The following is a 16,654-nucleotide window of genomic DNA, read 5'->3' on the forward strand; positions in this document are numbered from 1 at the left end:
GATGATTTAGACTCGAAATTTTTTCAAATACGGATCGGAGTATCCGCTGATTTGAATCTAAATCCGAAAATAAATCCCTACGAATTGGTTCTCGTTCGTCGTATATGAGCCTACAGGGAGGATGCAGGAATATCAATTTCATAAAAGCGTTCGAAATGTGGTCCCAAGAAAGAGACGTAGAATTCAAATTTCTTGAAGATTTATTTTTTTCCGCTACCGAATAAATAATAATAATAACAATTCGGCACGAGACGTAAATAATTTTAAAACACTGTCGTCTGCGTGTAGAATCCCCATGGTTGTATACGTATACAGGCGTGTCATAACCAACGGTGAAATTAGTATCCGGTATTGTGAAGCGAGTGATTATCTGTTAAATGGGTAATTATTCTGTCAGACTGGGTATGGAATAATGAAGACCGGCGCATAATGAGTACCAAGTGTGTAAGCTAATGCCGCGACCTCTACCTAGGTCACAAAGGACAAGACGGACTCGGTTCTCCATATGAATAGTCCTCGTGGCAAACATGCACTCCGTTACGGAGGAGAAAAATGGAGGGAGAAAAGAGGCAACAACAACAAAAAGAAAAAATAAACAAATTTGAACAAAAAAAAAAAAAACAAAAAAGAAAATAACAACCCAGAGGATGAGGAAAAAACGGGTTTCGACAAGTGTCATTATGTTTCTTCGCGCCAAGACCGCGCCGCGGATACAAAGCAGCAGAAGATTCTCGGCTGTTGAGTACTGTAACGATTACTGAAATTACAATAGTACCAGACTGAATGTATCGCATGTGGGTGATGACATATGTATCATCATATTTTTGTCGCCGAAGGCAAATACCGCGCGTATATGTATATATTAACCCAAATACCGGAGCGTGAGGCTTTGACACATCGGAGCGCTTCACCTCATCAGAAAAATATCATACACTTTATACTGGAACGGCACGATTTCTCATTTGGAAACAATTGCGTCATGGCCGCGAAGTCGACTCAACGATCATCCGATAACCGAAGATCTTTGGAAATCTAGAATATGAGTATTTGACATGTAATCCAGAAGTTCCGCGGGTAGAGGAAGATGAATAGATAGTGGAATCGATGCTGCAGAGAAAAAATAAAAGCTGCAAACCTAACTGCACAGAGAGAGAGTGAATAATTCAGCTGACTCGTGAGTGCATTATAAGCAGTGGAACGGAACTCGGGTCAGTATCTTCTTCGGATGTAAAGGAGGTTTACGCTCCGTGGGGAGACGAGGAGAGACGGAAGAAGCACGAAAGTTAAGCTGCTTCCTGGGTTTCCGCTACGGTAGAACCCAGTGCTTTGTCTCCTTTGGGACTAGAGCACCATCATCCCCTTGTTGCACTCTCTGTTGATCTTCCGTTGGTCTCGGCACTTGAGGACACTCGTCTACCTTTCCATTTGCACGAACTAATTACGACCAACCCTTCGAGCCTGGTCGTCCGAATATCAGGGACTAAAGACTAACGACAAGGACGATTATCACAGTCCTTGATGATCCTCGATGACTCTTTCGACATGTCGAGATAGTTGCTTCGAGGCTTTGACGATGAACGAGTGTTCGGACATTGAAGTAAAGATCCAGTCATACTCCAGTCCATTTTGCAAGCTTTAAAGCTTTGAAGTTCCATCGTAATCAGTTCCTATCTCGACGTCCTTCTGTCACAATGGGTATGCGTTATCTTTACATTGCAGGTATGTAAATGGTCACAAAATTGATCGCGAGTAGAGTGCAAATATTTCTCGTGCAGCGAGATAAGTAGGTGTTTTAACCGTGGCAGCATGTTTGTGCGGTCTGACGCCTATTCGTGTATTGGCATAAATTTGCGGTAATTACCTAACCAGGCGATTTTGCACGGAGAGAGGAGCGTTCGGGGTCACGCGAATAGTCGAAGAGTAAAGGATTTTCACTCGCATGTTCTTATTTTCTGGATCGTATACCTCCTTTCCTCGTGGCAGTGCAACTAACAAAAAGTGATCAGAAATGGCTCTCACATTTTAAGACCCCTCGATCTGCTTCACTTCGATATTCTCCCGATAAAAAAATTTCCCACTCGCGCAAGAGGCCGAAGTTGGTCTTCGAATCTTATTCTTCGCGACTATAGTCCTCTTTTTGAAGAACGAACTTTGTCCATAAATATTAAATCCTAAAAAAATAAAAAATGAATTTCGCTCGAACGATCGTTAGAAAATTTGGCAAAAATTTATTCGTTTACGCTAGATTCACGAGGATCGTTATTTCTGTTCTTCTCTTAACTCCCTGGAGAGAGGAAAAACCGAGGTCATAATATGCTCTGCTTATTTGATGCTCCGCGGGCTTGCGTCGTACGTAGACACACGTACAGTTCGAACCAGTTTCCAAGGCGCGCGACCAACGAGTCGAGAATCTAGGGTGAAATCAGCCAGTTTGTTTCAGCGCAGTTTCTCCCCGATCTCCGCCTCCCCCCTGCCAAGGGAAAGGTCAAAGGTTCTGGGATTTACGCCGCTGCTACATCTCGCCCTCCATGGCACAGTTCCCTTTTCCCGTTCTCCAGGCTGCTACTCGCAATGGGCAACGGTAGAGATTTTACGTGGGCTTAAAGTCCGGGGAAACGAATCGAAACGCAATAAAACTGTACAAGGTTGGAGGAGAAGATTTCTCTTGGAAAAAATATCGCGTACAATATATCTTTCCTCTTTTCTTAAACTACTTTCTTCAGCCAGTTTTCCGTTTCGCTCCGTTATTTTCGAGAATAATTAGCATCGATGATTTCGGAACCGCGCGGAAATCACTTTCGACCTCAATTTGCAAATACTTTGTATCGATTACCGCCGCTTCAAGTCTCGTCGACGTTCCTCAAAGTCACGCCTGAGATTTCAAAGCATCAGGGTAACATTTCGGTTTTTTTCGATAAGCGCCCAAAAACCCAGAGTCGATCGGACATCGAAATGGGTCAATAGATTAGCGTTTCGATCACCCTGCAGTCTGCGCAAACACGGTGTCGATGAATGAATGAATTACCTTCCATCCTTCACGCGCTTCTCTGCAATCAGGCACAAACATCCATTACGCTTGCCGCCGTTCGAGGGTAGAGAGAATTGATCGTGTCTGGAAATTTTTTCCTTTCTTCCCCGATTATCATCCAGTATACTCGCGCATTGTTGTTATCATATTTATAGAGATTACGAATACTGAGTTTGCACTAAGAGCATATTTTTTCTTGAAAAATATACTACACAGGCATTAGCTGTCACTCCGGGAAATAACATTCCTAACTACGGTGTTCCTTGTACCCTGTTTTTTGCCATCTCTTTTCGACAAACAAGCTCGCTGATCTCGAGCGATCCCGCAAGACGAATTCACCGCGGCGATGCCACGTCGCCTTTAATCTCCCTCACGCAAGCTCTCTGGGTCTCAGAATTCGCCCGTGAAAATTGGCTCTTTTACGCGGCGGATGAAAAGTACGACGTAATATAGAAGCAACTGAGTGGAATTAAAGTGTTTGCTAATTCGGTGGCGGTGGAGAATATTGACGAGTACCAAAGCACAGTAATCGACGTGAGTAACTCGAGGAACGAACGCGTTCTGAAATACATTTTTCCTCGCCGAATACCGCATTGGAAGTGAAAACGAGGCGAGCTCTTCTTATTTAAATAGAAGCGGTGGATCAAAGCAGGGCGAGTCTGCTCTCGATTTAATTATAAATTCAATCAAGGGCATTATTTCAGTCTAATTCCCTGGAACAATAGAACGGAAATCGTACAGAGAGGCACCCTCCAGATTCCGCGGAATTAGAGACGATTTTCTCTGCCGTTTCCCGAAACGCTAACTGGACGGGAAGTCGGGGACCGATATTACGAAACGACGTTACAGGATTCACGTCGATAACTATCGGGTCAATATATTAAAAACCTTTGTTGAAAATGTGAATAATAAATCCCTCAAACTCAAATTACTCAAACTGTTTTCATTTTCATAAAAAAAAAAAAAAAACTCCCAAAGATTGATATGATTTTAGACCGTCCAAGCTGTACCCCCCAACTTATACGTTCGAAATCATTGACGGAGGAATCTAAAAACCCGTGGTGTAAGATCGTCGCGTTGAATTTCTTCGGGGAGTGAATTTCCGGCAGTGTGCAACGTGATTTGCGAGAAGAAAGGAGGCGAAGAGAGCGAGGAAGGGATAACCAGGTTCCTTGCTTATTTCAATTATCGGATAGCCGGCTGTTTGTCTTCAATTAAAAATCACGCCTCCGCGTCGGGACAATCCGAAGGCAATCTCCCAACTATAAGCTGGTTACGGTGATCGGTAAGGATTTTCAAGGATCTAATTACCGCGAGTGGCTTCCGGTTGGACGGGACAATTACCTAATTTGATTGTTGAATTCTTGGCTTCCACAAGTTTGCATTAGCATCTTGATATCAAGCGTCTCTGTGGTATATCCGCCTGTGAATAATAAGCCCGTACACGCAGTCATCCAGCCGCTGTAACACGCCGTCGAGTTTAGGCACTTCAAGGCTTGTTTGTTCAACTCTCAAGGGAAAGCTGTCAAAGTAAGTGCGGGTGGAACGAAAATACGAAGTTAGAGAAGTGGCGTCCGCCTCCGAGTCTCCACCGCGGTGCAGGATGATAATTAGCTAATTTGCACGCGGTGCGGTCCCAGCATTCGCTGCACTAATTCGGTTCAGTAATTCACTCGCAATTTCCGCACCTCTGGTTTTCTTCTCCTCCTCGTGCCTGCATCACCCGTTATAAGCAACGTTCGCGATTACATCCACCAACGGCTGTCTTCAGGCTACCGGGAGTGAAAAATTCACAGGCTTGCAAGTACGAAGCTCGACTGTTACGAGGGTGATTAATCACTCGGCTTGAAGGGTGACAGAGGGACGTAATAAACGGTGGATAAACAAGTTTTGAAAATAAAATTTAAGGGTGCGTGGACGTGGAGCGATCGTTGGAAAAAAATTCTCGCGTTTGTATTTATAATGTGCCTAAATACTATCCGCACAATCTTTATACACACGCAGAGACATTCGTCAAGGTCGCCGCGTGTCTATGAGACAAAACGACGTAGAAGGACGTAGGAGCAATTTAGACCCACCCATTTATTAACTTTTTTTCTCTCACTCTCTCTCGCTTTACCTCTCCGACTTATTGTTAAAGATAAGGCGCTAATTATCAGGCTGAGTAAAATAAACGGGCTCACGTACCGATGACATATCGCGCAGCGAGTCTCGTCCAAAAAACCCTCAATCTTCGGCCGAGGTAAAATGAGAATAAGCCGTAGAGAAGAAAAGAAACAATAAATTGCATGTAACGAACACGCCAAATTGTGAAACAAAATTTTGAGTTTAGACCTCTACTGCTTCTACGTATAATTTAGTGTCAATCTCACAACTACTCATTAATATGATCGGTCTAAAACTACTCGACGTCGACGTAAAACCGTCTGATGTCGATCCAAAACTATTCTGATACTTTCGAATCGACGAAAGAATTGTGTTTCTGCAGAGCCTAAACTGTCGAATCAAAATGGGAGATTTTTTCAAGTGCACAAGATAAGGCTACAAGGTTAAAACAACGCGGTGCGAGAAGCGGCGATAAAAACAACACCGTCAATGCGGCCGACCAGGCGCTTATCCGTTTTATGAATACCAAGCTAACGTACATGTCGTGAATTTTGGCCCATATACCGGAGCGGAATGGTGAGCGCGTCTGGTGCAGGATGTGAGTTGAAACAGTCAACCCCCGCGGTCCATTCGGTCTTATTTCCTCCCCCGAATCCCGGGGGCGAAGGGGGGTCCCCGTTCCCCACCAAATTCCGAGATAGTCGCCAATGACGCCACGGAACCTGTGACGCCTCAGAGACGCGTCTGCGCACCAAGCCACTGGGTTAATGGGTTACGCTATCGATCAGCGCCCGCCACCGCCGCCCCTGACGTCTGCGAGGGTGGCCACCACCCCCCAGAATTTCCCCTTTTTCTCTTCCACTCCCGACTCCCGCACTCAATCACTGACACTTTCAGAATTTCCATACGCTCTTTCCCTCCTTCAGGGCCGCCACTGCACTGCCACAACGAACGTCGATTGTGTAGTGCATGTAACACTAAGGTGGTCCTTGTCAAGGGCGTTGACGAATTTTTGACGTTCCACTCCCCGAATCAATTTCCAATAATCAAAAGACAATTGCCTGATTTTTTCAGATTTTTACCTGGCGGTAAAAATTCGTCAACACCTCCGGTAGGGACCACCCTGATGTAACACAAACTGCGTATCGATTTACAACCGCTTTTGTTACGCCGTCTTCCTGCCATCGTGAGATCGCTTCATTCTGCGAGGCGGTCAAGGAACAACAGGCAGCATTTCGACGAGGGTTGCTTTCTTGTTTACCTTCTGGTGGCTTCTATACAGTGGTCCGCATCATGGTCGGGTGACCGTAATTCTCGTACTCCGTGGTTAATTGAATACCCACTCGAGTGGTGGAAGGTACCGCTGTTCTGGCATGTAGTAGGCGTATGGATTTGAGTTATGTAACGGAAACAACACTCGACTGCCGCTGCCACAGCTGATGGTGATGATGCTGCTCTGCCAAACGGGATATTATTATTACCTTAGCCTGCTGCATGGCAGGCGCTCGAGAATTCTTGGCTACGTCAAATGTTGTTGCCATTATTATACCAGCCGAATTCGCGGGCTCGGTTTGTTGGCTACTTTCGCGAAACGGTTCATCGGAGTAGCGGACACTCGGTGTTAGCTAACAAGCTCGATCATCCTCTCATAGTTTGGAACGCTTGTACTCGGTCACAATCCCGAGCAGATCGTCTCTCCGTGGCGTATTGCTGTGACCTTGAGAAATCGACGCTCTCGACACGTCTACCATTACATACCGTTGCGGGAAGAGGACAGTTTTCGGAAAGAAACGGCAGCCCCCGAAATACGACGTTCGTCTATGAATAGCGTCGGACGAGACGTTAGCTTGCGATCGCAGCTTACTCGTGACGCCTGACGTACGGAGTGTACCGTGATTGGAAGAAGGTCAGGGGTCAGTGACACTGGCAAAAGTTTCAATGTCTCTCTTCTCCGTTCCACGGACACAATTTAGTTTCGTTAAACCCACTTAGAGGCAAATGCGGAGACGATTTGTTCAGCGGTCCGAACACTAGTCGCTACAAGGCTAGGCTAGACCGCGAGTATCAGATTTGGTCCGTCGGGCAGATGCGTGACTCGCCGAGTTCCATCGTCGTTTCAGCAATTGCTCGGAACGTCTTCGTGCGTCGGAACATGCTTGCAATTTGCAGGTGCAATTTGATTTTCCTCGATTTTCCTCGGCCAATTTGAAGCGAGCCAGCTTATGGTCTGGAACTCGAACCGTCGATCGAGTTCGTAACGATAATCGTAAATGCGTGCATTATGCAAAGCCGGACCCTCGAGTTTCTCGTTCCAAGTCGTTGAGAAGTACCGTGAGCATTAATGTTTTATATAGACCAGAATAATAAAGCGAGACCGGTATCCACTTGCTCCCCGTTTACTTCACCGGTCTGAACGGTCGGCACTCGGCTCCGAAATAACGGATGTAGAATTAAAGTGCAGCCGGTTTCCGATGATCGGTACCGACTGTTCCGGCAGGTCATTTAACCGTCGGGTCGCTTGAATCGCACTGATCATCGTTGTTTTACATCAGGCGTCATTTATCCCGATTGCCAATCCGTTAAATTGATTATTCTCCTGAGTGAAAATTTCTCCTCCGACAAGTTTAGCGTACAATAAAGGAAAGTTCGCTCGAAACCAAGACCCGCTTCAAAGAGCAACGGAGAATTGTACGGGTTCGAGGTAGGTACCGTTTCTTCACACTCCACGCTCAACCTCCTCATAATTATGACATTCGTGAACAACCAACACGGGGCAATGCCTTACCCGGGATAAAAGCTACTCGCCCACGGTCTCTTTTCACTTCTACAGTTTGTCGTTGTCGCGTCGATTGTTAAACAAGTTGACCAACTCCAACCACACTTAACGACGAAACCAAGAGCTGTGCCAATGGATGTCAAAGTAATCGATCATCATGGTTTCGAATACTCGGAAATCTGAATCCAATAGCAATTGGCAGAATTGTTTCAAAAGCATTGGAAGTATAGTTTGGTATAAGAAACGGATCACGCTTTTCCTCAAGATTGATGTTACCCGATTTTCATGATTCCGGTAAACACCTCCTACCACCATTCGCCTGTATCGTTTTTCACGCAGTTTTTTCCTCTCATTTGAGATGATGAACGTCATTACCCACCGCGAGTGATTCTCTAGGTTCGTGCATTTTACATCAGTATGCGGTGAACGTCGTTCGAGAACTTGTGCAACCGTCGTGCCGTTTTCGATGCTATGCGATATTCGACGACGTCGCGAAGTCTTCTTTTCTGCCCAATGTCATTCAGCGTCGCGATGCGTTAGCGGGGAAATTGCGCAAGCGGTGCAACCTTCCTTTCCGGGAACGGTAACGAGGACGTTGCACAATAAGGTATAAACAGGTTAAACCATGTCATACATACGCGCTGCAAATCCAGCCGCCTAAACGAAGCGAACTTTGGTTTTGCGGACTCCGCACGCAGCGATTCGCGGCTTCCGCATAATAGGCGGAATTCGCTTCCGCCGTTGGCTTCCGGAATCCGCAACGGCTTGCGCAACCCCGTTAAAATTCCGCCGCTCTCATCCTTCCTCCGTGTGATATTGCAAAGTTAACACCGCGCGTATCGAATTTGCAAAATCGGGAATTCTCCATGCAGGGGGGAATTACACCGCATTGAAAAGCGCGTCCATCGGGCGTGCCGACGCAATGTTTACACTCTCGTTAATTGCGCAACGGCTCTGGCACAACCAGGCAGAAGGCTACGCGTGCTCTGCGCACGTGCTCGACTATTCTCTTCGCGTGTTTTATACGCTTTTCATATTTTAAACGCCCCAACTCTTGTCTCCAGCGAGTTTTACCTCAAGTTCATTCTCGCGTGGTTCACCCATACACTGCAGTCTACGACGTAATCGAGCCAGTTTCGCTGTAATAAAACCTTTACACAGTATCGTGTTACCGGATTTTTCCCTCACGGCTGGCGCCGCGATTGAAATTCGCGTCTAGGAGGATTAAGGAAAGTCTCTGAAATTAGAGGAGATTCTTATCGCTTTGATTGCTCAGCGATATCTAGATCTCTATCACACAAGTTTTTCACTTTGACGGAAGGCCCGATATGCTCTTGAGACTGTCACAGAAGTATGATGGAGTATGTTTAAAAATTCGGGATATCGGGTATTAGCCCAGTGAATTTTTTTTAAACTAGGTTTTGAGATCATATACAATAAATCGACGGACCGTGAAAGTTGATTACCGTTTCGACACCTCAATCCTGGACTGATTGTGAGAGGCTGTCGATCAACGCGAACAACGTCGATTCGTCTAGAGTCTAGACAATGTGTGCAAAGTATCGTTAAACCGTGAATCGCGAACCGGGAAGGAGAATCTAATCAATCGCTTTCCGCATGTCCTCTAACGATTCGAGTTCGTTTAATGGCCTAATCATTATATTGAACATCGCGGAATGAATTGGGTCATAAATTTGCGTTATGATTCAATCGACAGAGCTTCAGGCGCTTGTTCGATACTTGTGAAACATTTTTACCGCCAGTGAAATCGACGTTGCGACGAATACAACCGTATTATACATTTATAACACCGCGGCGGTAAACGTGCATCAATTTAAGGCAAACCAACGATCGAAACGAAAGCGTATACCCAATAGAGTGCAACGTTTTAATTTCGTGCACTGCAATAATCGAATGTAATTAACGTAATCCGTCGACCGTAGATCGGAAAGTTGGTATTGTGTCCAACAGAGAGATCAATCCGATGACCAGAGCTGCGTGATCAGTCAGACTAGTCTTCTCACTCATTTTTCGCTATCGAAACATACCGAAACATATTGGGATTTAGCCCCGCTATAGGTCCAAGCTTTTTGGACACTGGATGATCTTAAAAACTGTGGATATGAAAGAGAATTGAGTACCTAGTGTAAGGATCGTAAAAGGAAAACCAGCCCGAAGAGAAGGATGAAGAGAAAGAAATGCGTGAGCGGGCATTCGGCGTTTGGATCAATGCGAGAGTGGATTTGATGGACACGCAGAGTGCGAACCTAGCCTAGGCAAGAGTGGTGGGGATGGTCGAAACTAGGTGCTAATTGCACAATTATCGGCGGCATCGCGTCGAGAGGAGAACCATAGCCATTCCGCATCCCGGGGCAATTATCTATTGGACATTCGGAAGGTTAGAGGGTCATTTCAATCACGGGTGAAAATAATCGAAATCAATGCTTGGCTGATTTCGCATGGCGAATGAGAACGCGCGCAAAGAATGTCACGGGTCTGGAAGCGAAGGTGGCGATTTGTTACGTAACAACGGCGGTAACTTACACCGAGTGTCGCATAGGCGTTGTAGTATCAACTTTCACGCGACAGGAGCGAAACCGAAGTTCGATTTTTCTTACAGAGAAAAAGTAATAAAAGAGGAGAAACAGAGAATCAGAAGAAAGGAGGGAAAAAAGTTCCGACGACCGTGACTTCATCGACAGTCTGCCGTGAGTCTGATTGGCTAGACACAGAGTGTACAATATTACACTTCGCAGCCGTTTCAAAGGACAACTTTCTATCCGTACTTTATACACTGACACGGAGAACTCTTAGAGAGATCAATCTTAGACCGTCTATAACCATGTCGGAGTGACATTCTTCAACGATTACGTTTCGCCCGATTATCGAACCATCGGTTTTTATACTGGTATATAGATATCAATTAAGCTAAGAAAGGCAAACGAATACGAATACCTACCAATGACGGTTACGAGCTGCAGCCGAAGAACGAGACCAAGCTGTCAATTACCGTTTATATTCTAATCGAATGAATAAATGAAGGTGTTTGTTTATACGCCGAGGCACGACGGCCGTGCAAAAGTGTTCCATAGACTTGGTCAATGGTTGATCCATTTTCACGAAAGAATAATCGAGTCCATGCTAGTAGTACACGTGTTTCCAAACACTTCAGAGTTTGGAACTCGATGTAATATTGGAAGCTCACGTAGCCATGGTTCCGGAAGATGACGAGTCTCTTATCGCAGTCCAAGTATGTAGAATTGGAATGATCGAACGTGCCAGTTCACCGTTTCTAGTCTGTTCTGGTGATACGGCCGTAGTACAAAATAATAGAAAAGTTCGGTTTACAATACGGTCGGCAGTTAATTGCAGTCAAGGTGTAACGCGACTACTGTCTCCACACAACGCAGCGTGTGGAATAAGAAGAATTATTCGTCGTGTCCGTGTAACCTCAATTTTGGTATTTGCGCAGACGAACAAAACGCGCTTGGATATGGATATCGGGCTCAGTCCTGGGTGTAATACAGTCCGCATAGCCTCTAGCCTTCGCGGAGTCTCACTTCTGCGCGTAAAGCAGAATTGGAGGCTGGGGCGTGGAGCACATAAACGACGACAGTACGTACGTATTGCCTTTGATCGGCTCGAGTGGGTCAAGGCTTGATTTGTCCCCGTGGCCTGGATGCAGCGTACGCTGTAAGATATAGTTGGCTGCTCGATTGTCGGACCGCTTCGGGAGAGAATGACGAGAATTAGATGAAAAGGAAACGCGATAATCAATCGGCTATCCGCTTTGCGAACAATCATCAAAGGTTCGGTAACGGTTCGGTGGAAATTCGCAAATGGCAAGATAGTCGTACGTTGATTCGACTTGTACCATAGTCTTCGTCATAATCATCGAATGCCGATGTAGATGACGAGTCCCTTAGATTGATTCTGACACATTCAAGGCTATCGACGACGTCTGCTTCTCGTGTTAAACGAGTTGCAGCAAATTACACCGGAAAGCCTCGAGTGTATTGGAATCATTCTAATTGTAACCAAATAGGTATGATTTTAGACCGTTCAAGCTGTCCCCCCCCCCCCCCCCTTTAAGCGGGTGTTTCGGTGTACGTCAAAGGCGGACTGAGCGAATGAGCATGAATTCGGGTGGAAAGCATGTACTGCCGTATCTATAAGCCACGTAGCCCCGTATCTACGTTGGATAAAAATATACGGCGGAATTCAATTTGCGATAGAAACGCGGTAGTTGGTGCGTTTCTTGTACCCGAGAGAGGAGCGTACATGTGGGAAAGGCTGAGAGCCAGGTTGGCGTACTCGAAGAGAGTCGCCTTGCAATTTATAAGGGATATAGAAAACGGAGAACGCGGAGCTGTAGCTAGAAAATACAGCGTCGTATATACATATACTTACAGAGCGGAAAGGTGGAAGTCAAGAGGAAATATTACTCGTCCTTCAACCAGACGACGGTGACTTCCACTTTCCTGGAATGAAACGGTCCCGCAGCTCATACGAAAGATACGCTCGAAGGTAGAAAAGTGTACGAACAACCAGCCGCTTTTTATAAACGAAGAAAATAATCCACAGGTTTTAAAGACGCGCGAGTTTTCAAGCTGAAAACTCGAGCGATATCGTCTCTGTATAAAAACACACAACGAACAATTTGACTTGTGCGTTTAAAAAATACGGTCTATTTACCCTCGAAACGACGATCAGTCAGGCTGAAATTGCGCCGGTTGAACAATTTGGCACAGTTGACGAATGTTTGCGCCTTCTTATAAACCCGTGAATAATCCTCGCGTAAGGTGTTTGGAGTAATTTGACGCGCGTCAAAGTTGGCCAGCTGTGATTAATGGTACAAAATGCCTCACGTTCTACCCGTAACGACAAATCCGGATGCGGATTGGCCGCGACAGGAAGAAAGCTTCGTTCTTCTCGGCGGCTCGTTCCATTTTTCAAAGAAAAAATTATGAAAAAAAATTAAGGGACGGAAGGTCCGCGAAATTAAAGCGGAATGTGAGTACCAGCATCGTCACGGACTCACGTGCAAAGGGCGAAACTTTGATGCTTATCAGACGGTGTGCGAGAACCGAGGCACAACCAGCGCTTGGCTGGGCATTAATTATTCATTAATTAACTCACTCGGTTATTTATTATTCCTGTCCAAAGCGTGCTCGTGTATATATTTACTTCTGTTTATATGTATAAGTATACGCGTGAGAGCCGGCGACATTTCCCAGTTAACATAACGAAGAATTAGTCGCCCAGACTTGGTGCTGCTCGTATCTCACGGCTCGGGTAAACTTTCTGTCCTGGTTACACCGACGTTCCAACCAACCAACCAACCTCCTCCTCTCTTCTCTTCCTCTTCTTCTTCGGTCACAAATATTGACTCGCACTCCGTCGTTTTCGTCTTACGTGCTAACCGCCGCCCCCAGAAACTCGTCCAGCAAATCTTGTCTCTCTGCGTCGCTGTCTCCAACTTAGGACAGAGTTCACCCTCTTATTTTTCCTCTTTCCAATCGATCAGCTCTCTCTCTCTCTCTCTCTCTCTCTCTCTCTCTTTCTAATAAAACCTTATTTCTCTATACATGGTGTATTACAAAAGGATCTCCCCCCCCGAGGTCAAGGTTTTTATTTTATTTCTTCTCGATAACGAATATTTTTTCATGGAGCTTGTAGCTGGACAGACCACGAATAAAACTGGTTTACATACAGCGCGTGAAACAATCCTGGGCATTATTTGCACACATTAATGTAACGGCACGAAGTAATTTATACAACCTGTCCATGTACGCATGAGGGCATGGGATTATAACATTTTGTCGAAATTGCAGGAGCAGCAGCAGCAGCAGTGCGCATTGTACTGTGAAAAGAATTCCAGCGGGTCAGTGTTACAAACGAGGCAAAAGTTTTTAGCGCCAAGCACGGACTATCGCCAGGCAATCAAAGATGGCTGGTCCTGCGTCGAACAGAAGCCGTGATTAAAGTAGCGAAAAGAATGGAGAGAGGGACGAAAAAAAAAACTGAGCAAAATTGAATCGGAAAGCGTTTTACGTAATAAAAATGGTCTCGTGTTCTTTACGAGTACCTACCTTCGATTGCCTGTAATTACGTCATCGGCGTGGGTTGTCGGTGGATGAAAATAGACGCAAGGTTTAGCCACATAAATGTACTTACAGGCTTTGCATGGGTACGTAACGGGCTTCTACGACATATAATGTATCAACGAAATGTTCCCGCGTGCCTGAGCCTGTGGGATAGTTAGGTACCTACAGGGTTTCTGGCACCGATTCAAACAGGTCAGCCTCTCGCGGCTTCTTCTGGTTAATTAATAACAGGCACGGAAAAGTGCCCGTTAAAAAAATGTCTTGGTTTCAACGTTTTTTTCAACGTCCCAGGCACAAGGTGAGCTCAAAGATTCGTACGTCTGAGCTACCTTGACGAATGAATAGGTTGTACCGTAATATTATGTGCTGCATGGCGAAACAGCAGCCAAGTTCAACATTCTCGTATTTCTTTGTCGTTTCTACAATACGCCCGCCTGCCCCTCCACCCGCCAAATTACCGTCGCGCTCCGTTCAGTAAATCATATCGTTGCCAGATTCAAGTGGAGCACCGATCGTTATCAGGAGCTGAGTGATCGAGGTAACGAGGCCATGTGTGCAAGTAAGCGTCTGGTGGAAAGAAGGGTTATAATTTCAGTCTCGCAATCAATTGCGCCGGGTAAATACGCCGCATTACAAAAGCTGGGGAAATGTTTCAGCTGTAGGAGATAACGCGTGCAATTCTCCAAGCCGAGTTGAACAAACGAGCAAAGTTATCGTTGCATGGTAATTGTCGTTGTACTTATCTACTATCTAAGCTGTAATCCAACAAGTCATTTCGCGGAATACTTCAATTTTCTCTGCATTTTTCATCCTCGATTCAAGTATCATCTCTGATTTTGATACGGTTCAAAACCCATTCACCGTCAAACGATTAAGAATTTGGACCAGGTTAGCTTCCATTTCTACACGATTTCTCGTAGTACCGAACAGCGTTCGTTCAATAACCTGCCAGAAATCAATACATCGAATTACATTGAGAGACGTGCAGCCAGGTGTTTGTCCGGAAGACGTTCGTCGAGGAGAATCGATCGCGGATTTAATACCAGCGAGAAACTTAAGAACCGCACATACATGCGAGGTTTTCAACGATGCGGACGCCTAACGCGTCAGGTGTTCGCAACGTGAGTAGGTGTATAAAGTGACGTACAAGAACGTCGACGATAAGAACTGAGTCGTATAATTCTCGAGTGTAACGAGGCGTAATCAGTTGGATATTTTTTAAGGCGACATCGGTGTAGGCACAGACAATGTGGTCTGACAAGTGTGACGAGACTCGGGAGGACCGAGGAGGTGCAGGAAGGTTGAGAGGAATCAGGTATTCGAGCGTTGCGTAATCCGCCTGCCACGCGTACCGTGAAACTCGTTCTCCGGAACACATAAGTAAAGAAATAAAAAAACAATGAACAAAAGCGTAAAATATCGTTCAAACTGTTCATTGGGGGAGACATTTTGTCTCTCGACGTTAAACGTCGTCTCTTGTACTTCTACTCCGGGGTCGGAATATTGGCGAACAATCCGTTCTCTGTTGATTCGATGAAACGTTGGACGATTGTTGAAAAGCAGTGGAACCGATGATCGTCGTTCGCGTCGAATGCGCGGGTGATTTTTCATCCGAATTTCAGACGTCTGCGGAGCGAGTTTGGTACGAAGAATACAAAGCCTGGGTTGTTGTTCGAACCGATGACGTTTTCGCACAGCGATGATAAATCCACGCTCGTGTTGAAGAATAATCACTCAAGTACGGTGGCAACGCGTACGGCGTACCAAAATCCCGTCCTCCAGGTTTTCTCCGAATTGAATTAACATACCAAAGTGCGCACTTCGTCGACTACGACAACAAAATAGCGATTAGTTATACGCGGTCTTGACGGTCACTGTAAAAACGTCAAATTTCCTCGAAGATATTGATTCGTCCGAAGTCAGGCGTGTAACGTCGATTACGCTTCGTGTCCAGTGAAAAACATTAGCGAGAATCGACGTCCATCCGTCTGCAAAGGCTGCGGATTCCTGAAATTACTTTTTGGTTGGCAGTTAAACGCCAAGATTGTTTTGAATTATACATTGTGGGAAAGTCCCGTCGACGAATGAAGAATAAATAAAAGATTCCATGATCGTAGTAATGTCCATAATGTACACATACGTATCATTTGTCTCTTTTTTAATCGGCGAGAAGTAACGGCGCATATAGCTACACAGTGCAGGCGCAAATTGGAAATGGGAGAAAACCGCATTCGGGATTTAATCGAGGTGTTGGCATCGGCTGAGAGGCACTCCATCACTCAAGATAATCGTCGCGGGTTGAACGGAGGCAAAGAGTGAGTGAGAGAGAAGAAAGAGAGGTAGAGAGGAGAGAGGGCCGAGTCTTAAATCGGAAATGAAACCTTGAACATTCCCGTCAGCCAGTCAATCTCAGCAGCGAGGCAGTTCTCTCGGTGATAATTTACGTGTATCGATTACGCCAATAATAATCTATATTAATGAGCTAGATAAAATGATCGAACGATTCTCAGCCGAGATTCGAAATCCTAGGCTAACAATTACCAAGTTCTCTCAAGGTGCACGTGTCTCGAGATTCTCGGCACCACGCCGTAAATCGATGGGCAATTTCGAGGATAAGTAGCGGGCAATTCGGAATGT

At 45.6% G+C, this 16,654-nt stretch overlaps 1 protein-coding gene across 2 annotated transcripts in view; it reads right to left on the reverse strand.

Moving 5' to 3' along the window:
• LOC124306272 (protein Tob1-like) overlaps positions 1–16,654 on the reverse strand; it is a 120,157-nt gene that overhangs the window by 57,635 nt on the left and 45,868 nt on the right. The window contains exon 1 of one of the 2 annotated variants that reach the window (XM_046766787.1): positions 5,674–5,692. The exons of the other annotated variant lie outside the window; for it this stretch is intronic. The gene's annotated coding sequence lies outside the window, so the exon portion shown is untranslated. Of the gene's footprint in view, positions 1–5,673; positions 5,693–16,654 lie in introns of those variants that run through there. 2 annotated transcript variants of the gene reach the window in all.

Source organism: Neodiprion virginianus, chromosome 5, assembly GCF_021901495.1.
Source record: "Neodiprion virginianus isolate iyNeoVirg1 chromosome 5, iyNeoVirg1.1, whole genome shotgun sequence".
Classification (NCBI taxonomy): domain Eukaryota; kingdom Metazoa; phylum Arthropoda; class Insecta; order Hymenoptera; family Diprionidae; genus Neodiprion; species Neodiprion virginianus.